Genomic DNA, 7,450 nt, shown 5'->3' with positions numbered 1-7,450 from the left:
ATAATTTACAAGGGCTAATTTCAGAGGACCATATATAGCAAGGGATGAAGACCAAGGAGTCGTGCTCGCTTCGGCAGCACATATAATAAAATTGGAACGGATACAGAGAAGATTAGCATGGCCCCTGCGCAAGGATGACACGCAAATTCGTGAAGCGTTCCATGTTTTGACGCAATTCTTTCATGCACTCGGGAGGAATAGCAGTAGTCTCCAGTCAGCCAAACGCGTCTTGGTCTGACGACACACATATGTTATGACCCACATCACATCCCCCTAAAGCAATACCGACCCCACAAGCTGCTACACGACCCAAACCACCTACGCAAATGGAGACCCCAGATGGCATCCCCTAAACTAATGCACATACCAGACTCCCTGAATGAAGGCAGACCCTACACCCCCTAAGCTAAAAGGCGGCCCGGAGCCAACCCCCAAGAAATACTGACCCTAGACCAGATCCCCTAAATAAACCCAACCTCCTAAGGTAAAACAAAGCCCAGACTAGACCCCCTCCTTGTATACAGATCCCCTAAATACCTACCCAGACAAGACCATCCCCTATATTGATAAAGTTCCCAGATCTGACCCCCCCTAAATAAATAGCTTGATATGAGAAGACAGCGGTATTCTAAATACTTGGTAGTAGGTAGGTGAGGGGCCCTGTAGATAGCTTTCCTATTTGGGCTCTGGAAGAGTTTTAAGTTTAGTTCCATTCTTCCCGCTTTTTTCTTTTGCTCCTCCCACACCTTTGTTGTTCCCAGCATCCTCTGGGACTGGCAAAGTGTTTTGCATATTCTCTTGTCGCAATCTTCAATGCCTTTGCATCTTTGTATTTCTCCTCTTACAGATTTCAGAAAGAAAACCCTGGAATGTTGGAGAGAATGAGCCTCATGATCCACTGTAGATTCCTGGGATTAAGATTCCTATATACGGGCCTCTCTCTCTCCATAATTTACAAGGGCTAATTTCAGAGGACCATATATAGCAAGGGATGAAGACCAAGGAGTCGTGCTCGCTTCGGCAGCACATATACTAAAATTGGAACGATACAGAGAAGATTAGCATGGCCCCTGTGCAAGGATGATACGCAAATTCGTGAAGCGTTCAATATTTTGACGCAATTCTTTCATGCACTCGGGAGGAATAGCAGTAGTCTCCAGTCAGCCAAACGCGTCTTGGTCTGACGACACACATATGTTATGACCCACATCACATCCCCCTAAAGCAATACCGACCCCGCAAGCTGCTACACGACCCAAACCACCTACGCAAATGGAGACCCCAGATGGCATCCCCTAAACTAATGCACATACCAGACTCCCTGAATGAAGGCAGACCCTACACCCCCTAAGCTAAAAGGCGGCCCGGAGCCAACCCCCAAGAAATACTGACCCTAGACCAGATCCCCTAAATAAACCCAACCTCCTAAGGTAAAACAAAGCCCAGACTAGACCCCCTCCTTGTATACAGATCCCCTAAATACCTACCCAAACAAGACCATCCCCTATATTGATAAAGTTCCCAGATCTGACCCCCCTAAATAAATAGCTTAATATGAGAAGACAGCGGTATTCTAAATACTTGGTAGTAGGTAGGTGAGGGGCCCTGTAGATAGCTTTCCTATTTGGGCTCTGGAGGAGTTTTAAGTTTAGTTCCATTCTTCCCGCTTTTTTCTTTTGCTCCTCCCACACCTTTGTTGTTCCCAGCATCCTCTGGGACTGGCAAAGTGTTTTGCATATTCTCTTGTCGCAATCTTCAATGCCTTTGCGTCTTTGTATTTCTCCTCTTACAGATTTCAGAAAGAAAACCCTGGAATGTTGGAGAGAATGAGCCTCATGATCCACTGTAGATTCCTGGGATTAAGATTCCTATATACGGGCCTCTCTCTCTCCATAATTTACAAGGGCTAATGTCAGAGGACCATATATAGCAAAGAGTCGTGCTCGCTTCGGTAGCACATATACTAAAATTGGAACGATACAGAGAAGATTAGCATGGCTTCTGCGCAAGGATGACACGCAAATTCGTGAAGCGTTCCATATTTTGACGCAATTCTTTCATGCACTCGGGAGGAATAGCAGTAGTCTCCAGTCAGCCAAACGCGTCTTGGTCTGACGACACACATATGTTATGACCCACATCACATCCCCCTAAAGCAACACCGACGCCGCAAGCTGCTACACGACCCAAACCACCTACGCAAATGGAGACCCCAGATGGCATCCCCTAAACTAATGCACATACCAGACTCCCTGAATGAAGGCAGACCCTACACCCCCTAAGCTAAAAGGCGGCCCGGAGCCAACCCCCAAGAAATACTGACCCTAGACCAGATCCCCTAAATAAACCCAACCTCCTAAGGTAAAACAAAGCCCAGACTAGACCCCCTCCTTGTATACAGATCCCCTAAATACCTACCCAAACAAGACCATCCCCTATATTGATAAAGTTCCCAGATCTGACCCCCCTAAATAAATAGCTTGATATGAGAAGACAGCGGTATTCTAAATACTTGGTAGTAGGTAGGTGAGGGGCCCTGTAGATAGCTTTCCTATTTGGGCTCTGGAGGAGTTTTAAGTTTAGTTCCATTCTTCCCGCTTTTTTCTTTTGCTCCTCCCACACCTTTGTTGTTCCCAGCATCCTCTGGGACTGGCAAAGTGTTTTGCATATTCTCTTGTCGCAATCTTCAATGCCTTTGCGTCTTTGTATTTCTCCTCTTACAGATTTCAGAAAGAAAACCCTGGAATGTTGGAGAGAATGAGCCTCATGATCCACTGTAGATTCCTGGGATTAAGATTCCTATATACGGGCCTCTCTCTCTCCATAATTTACAAGGGCTAATTTCAGAGGACCATATATAGCAAGGGATGAAGACCAAGGAGTCGTGCTCGCTTCGGCAGCACGTATACTAAAATTGGAATGATACAGAGAAGATTAGCATGGCCCCTGCGCAAGGATGACACGCAAATTCGTGAAGCGTTCCATATTTTGACGCAATTCTTTCATGCACTCGGGAGGAATAGCAGTAGTCTCCAGTCAGCCAAACGCGTCTTGGTCTGACGACACACATATGTTATGACCCACATCACATCCCCCTAAAGTAACACCGACCACGCAAGCTGCTACACGACCCAAACCACCTACGCAAATGGAGACCCCAGATGGCATCCCCTAAACTAATGCACATACCAGACTCCCTGAATGAAGGCAGACCCTACACCCCCTAAGCTAAAAGGCGGCCCGGAGCCAACCCCCAAGAAATACTGACCCTAGACCAGATCCCCTAAATAAACCCAACCTCCTAAGGTAAAACAAAGCCCAGACTAGACCCCCTCCTTGTATACAGATCCCCTAAATACCTACCCAGACAAGACCATCCCCTATATTGATAAAGTTCCCAGATCTGACTCCCCTAAATAAATAGCTTGATATGAGAAGACAGCGGTATTCTAAACACTTGGTAGTAGGTAGGTGAGGGGCCCTGTAGATAGCTTTCCTATTTGGGCTCTGGAGGAGTTTTAAGTTTAGTTCCATTCTTCCCGCTTTTTTTTTTGCTCCTCCCACACCTTTGTTGTTCCCAGCATCCTCTGGGACTGGCAAAGTGTTTTGCATATTCTCTTGTCGCAATCTTCAATGCCTTTGCGTCTTTGTATTTCTCCTCTTACAGATTTCAGAAAGAAAACCCTGGAATGTTGGAGAGAATGAGCCTCATGATCCACTGTAGATTCCTGGGATTAAGATTCCTATATACGGGCCTCTCTCTCTCCATAATTTACAAGGGCTAATTTCAGAGGACCATATATAGCAAGGGATGAAGACCAAGGAGTCGTGCTCTCTTCGGCAGCACATATACTAAAATTGGAACGATACAGAGAAGATTAGCATGGCCCCTGCGCAAGGATGACACGCAAATTCGTGAAGCGTTCCATGTTTTGATGCAATTCTTTCATGCACTCGGGAGAAATAGCAGTAGTCTCCAGTCAGCCAAACGCGTCTTGGTCTGACGACACACATATGTTATGACCCACATCACATCCCCTTAAAGCAATACCGACCCCGCAAGCTGCTACACGACCCAAACCACCTACGCAAATGGAGACCCCAGATGGCATCCCCTAAACTAATGCATATACCAGACTCCCTGAATGAAGGCAGACCCTACACCCCCTAAGCTAAAAGGCGGCCCGGAGCCAACCCCCAAGAAATACTGACCCTAGACCAGATCCCCTAAATAAACCCAACCTCCTAAGGTAAAACAAAGCCCAGACTAGACCCCCTCCTTGTATACAGATCCCCTAAATACCTACCCAGACAAGACCATCCCCTATATTGATAAAGTTCCCAGATCTGACCCCCCTAAATAAATAGCTTGATATGAGAAGACAGCGGTATTCTAAATACTTGGTAGTAGGTAGGTAAGGGGCCCTGTAGATAGCTTTCCTATTTGGGCTCTGGAAGAGTTTTAAGTTTAGTTCCATTCTTCCCGCTTTTTTCTTTTGCTCCTCCCACACCTTTGTTGTTCCCAGCATCCTCTGGGACTGGCAAAGTGTTTTGCATATTCTCTTGTCGCAATCTTCAATGCCTTTGCGTCTTTGTATTTCTCCTCTTACAGATTTCAGAAAGAAAACCCTGGAATGTTGGAGAGAATGAGCCTCATGATCCACTGTAGATTCCTGGGATTAAGATTCCTATATACGGGCCTCTCTCTCTCCATAATTTACAAGGGCTAATTTCAGAGGACCATATATAGCAAGGGATGAAGACCAAGGAGTCGTGCTCGCTTCGGCAGCACATATACTAAAATTGGAACGATACAGAGAAGATTAGCATGGCCCCTGCGCAAGGATGACACACAAATTCGTGAAGCGTTCCATATTTTGACGCAATTCTTTCATGCACTCGGGAGGAATAGCAGTAGTCTCCAGTCAGCCAAACGCGTCTTGGTCTGACGACACACATATGTTATGACCCACATCACATCCCCCTAAAGCAACACCGACCCCGCAAGCTGCTACACGACCCAAACCACCTACGCAAATGGAGACCCCAGATGGCATCCCCTAAACTAATGCACATACCAGACTCCCTGAATGAAGGCAGACCCTACACCCCCTAAGCTAAAAGGCGGCCCGGAGCCAACCCCCAAGAAATACTGACCCTAGACTAGATCCCCTAAATAAACCCAACCTCCTAAGGTAAAACAAAGCCCAGACTAGACCCCCTCCGTGTATACAGATCCCCTAAATACCTACCCAGACAAGACCATCCCCTATATTGATAAAGTTCCCAGATCTGACCCCCCTAAATAAATAGCTTGATATGAGAAGACAGCGGAATTCTAAATACTTGGTAGTAGGTAGGTGAGGGGCCCTGTAGATAGCTTTCCTATTTGGGCTCTGGAGGAGTTTTAAGTTTAGTTTCATTCTTCCCGCTTTTTTCTTTTGCTCCTCCCACACCTTTGTTGTTCCCAGCATCCTCTGGGACTGGCAAAGTGTTTTGCATATTCTCTTGTCGCAATCTGCAATGCCTTTGCGTCTTTGTATTTCTCCTCTTACAGATTTCAGAAAGAAAACCCTGGAATGTTGGAGAGAATGAGCCTTATGATCCACTGTAGATTCCTGGGATTAAGATTCCTATATATGGGCCTCTCTCTCTCCATAATTTACAAGGGCTAATTTCAGAGGACCATATATAGCAAGGGATGAAGACCAAGGAGTCGTGCTCGCTTCGGCAGCACATATACTAAAATTGGAACGACACAGAGAAGATTAGCATGGCCCCTGCACAAGGATGACACGCAAATTCGTGAAGCGTTCCATATTTTGACGCAATTCTTTCATGCACTCGGGAGGAATAGCAGTAGTCTCCAGTCAGCCAACCGCATCTTGGTCTGACGACACACATATGTTATGACCCACATCACATCCCCCTAAAGCAATACCGACCCCGCAAGCTGCTACACGACCCAAACCACCTACGCAAATGGAGACCCCAGATGGCATCCCCTAAACTAATGCACATACCAGACTCCCTGAATGAAGGCAGACCCTACACCCCCTAAGCTAAAAGGCGGCCCGGAGCCAACCCCCAAGAAATACTGACCCTAGACCAGATCCCCTAAATAAACCCAACCTCCTAAGGTAAAACAAAGCCCAGACTAGACTCCCTCCTTGTATACAGATCCCCTAAATACCTACCCAGACAAGACCATCCCCTATATTGATAAAGTCAGTAGCAGAAATTGTACGAACCCAACCAGTCAATGACTGGTACATATTGTCTGGTGCAAACAGTTTTATTTGGAAAAACAGTAAAAGAAATAAACCTTTACTTCAGGTACAGAATAATCAAAATAACATAGAACCTTAACTTCATGCAGCAACTTCAAACAAAACACTGTTCGTTCGAGCACTAACTAAACAGTAAAAAACTAACTATAAGTGTGGCTTTCTACCAACCACACAACGAAACAAAATAGCACAGTATGGTCTCACCACACTCTCAGTATTTCAGGAAAGACCCAGGTCCCTCCTCTTGCTCCCAGGTTCTGCCCTGAAGTATAGGCTCTTCAGCCTTTTATGGTCCAGTTACGAGCCCCGGACCTACACCTAGACTGAGGCCTACTCAACATCCGCCCTGAACCTCACACATTTCAAAATCTGGGGGAGATATACCTGGACTCCAGCACTCTGACTGTCACCTTCTGACAATATACTGTTTATCCAGCTTCTTAATTGCAATACAGCCTCCATTCCCTGTTGTCATACAGCAGCACAAGTGGGGTTTTCTGCCCCTGTGTGCTGGTAGGACAGATGGAATTTTTATTTCATTAACCAGCCACAACCTGGCCCTATAAGAGTTCACAAGGACCTCCCACCTGTGTGTTTTTTCCTGTCCTGTGATGGTGGGACAGGTGGAGGAGGCCTGTGTGGTCTCCTGTATGGTTTGGAAGAAGGTATTTGCATACCTTCTCTTCTTTTCCTTTTTCTTTCTTTCGGAGAAAGATTGAGGTTTATATTGCAGTCATATTTTCAGCTGCTGCAGTTTGATTCATTGCCAGCAGTAAGGTAAGCTGAATCCTCTTTCAGCTTTTCCTTTTGTTTTAGTGCAGCTTGCACTATTACTGTGGTTATTCTGTCAACTCCCTTTCTGTTGTGTTTGTCAGTGCCTGTGCACACTTACCTGGGCTGCAGTTGCAGCGGTGGACATTGTGGGCAGCTTTCAGTTTTTCTCTGTGTTTAGTGCAGATACTAAAGCACTAAAAGTCTATTGCTATGGGCAGTCGGTCAACTCCCTTCTGTGATGTTTGTCAGCGCCTGTGTGCACTGGCCCAGGCTGCAGTCACAGCTGGGGTGGAGGGAAGTTTCTCTTCCCTCATCAGCATCTGTGGTCCCGCTCGGCGGTTAGGCGGAGCCTCTGCCACTGCCTTAAATCGCAGCTAATGTGAACA

At 46.3% G+C, this 7,450-nt stretch overlaps 7 non-coding genes across 7 annotated transcripts; all 7 read left to right on the top strand.

The window, feature by feature from the left end:
• The first annotated feature begins 61 nt into the window (after positions 1–61).
• LOC142211022 (U6 spliceosomal RNA) lies at positions 62–169 on the top strand. Its single transcript, XR_012717123.1, has one exon. It is a non-coding gene; the product is annotated as a U6 spliceosomal RNA (small nuclear RNA).
• An 839-nt stretch (positions 170–1,008) lies between these two features.
• Positions 1,009–1,115, top strand: LOC142211018 (U6 spliceosomal RNA). Its single transcript, XR_012717119.1, has one exon. It is a non-coding gene; the product is annotated as a U6 spliceosomal RNA (small nuclear RNA).
• Positions 1,116–1,939: 824 nt separating this feature from the next.
• On the top strand, positions 1,940–2,046 carry LOC142211021 (U6 spliceosomal RNA). The gene has a single exon (XR_012717122.1). It is a non-coding gene; the product is annotated as a U6 spliceosomal RNA (small nuclear RNA).
• Positions 2,047–2,884: 838 nt separating this feature from the next.
• LOC142211009 (U6 spliceosomal RNA) lies at positions 2,885–2,991 on the top strand. Its single transcript, XR_012717111.1, has one exon. It is a non-coding gene; the product is annotated as a U6 spliceosomal RNA (small nuclear RNA).
• An 837-nt stretch (positions 2,992–3,828) lies between these two features.
• On the top strand, positions 3,829–3,935 carry LOC142210998 (U6 spliceosomal RNA). Its single transcript, XR_012717101.1, has one exon. It is a non-coding gene; the product is annotated as a U6 spliceosomal RNA (small nuclear RNA).
• Positions 3,936–4,773: 838 nt separating this feature from the next.
• On the top strand, positions 4,774–4,880 carry LOC142210994 (U6 spliceosomal RNA). The gene has a single exon (XR_012717097.1). It is a non-coding gene; the product is annotated as a U6 spliceosomal RNA (small nuclear RNA).
• An 838-nt stretch (positions 4,881–5,718) lies between these two features.
• LOC142211007 (U6 spliceosomal RNA) lies at positions 5,719–5,825 on the top strand. The gene has a single exon (XR_012717109.1). It is a non-coding gene; the product is annotated as a U6 spliceosomal RNA (small nuclear RNA).
• The last annotated feature ends 1,625 nt before the right edge of the window (positions 5,826–7,450 follow it).

This window comes from Leptodactylus fuscus, chromosome 6 (genome assembly GCF_031893055.1).
Source record: "Leptodactylus fuscus isolate aLepFus1 chromosome 6, aLepFus1.hap2, whole genome shotgun sequence".
Taxonomy (NCBI): Eukaryota; Metazoa; Chordata; class Amphibia; order Anura; family Leptodactylidae; genus Leptodactylus; species Leptodactylus fuscus.
Note: the sequence above shows the minus strand (reverse complement) of the source record. Positions and strands in the feature narration are given on the sequence as shown.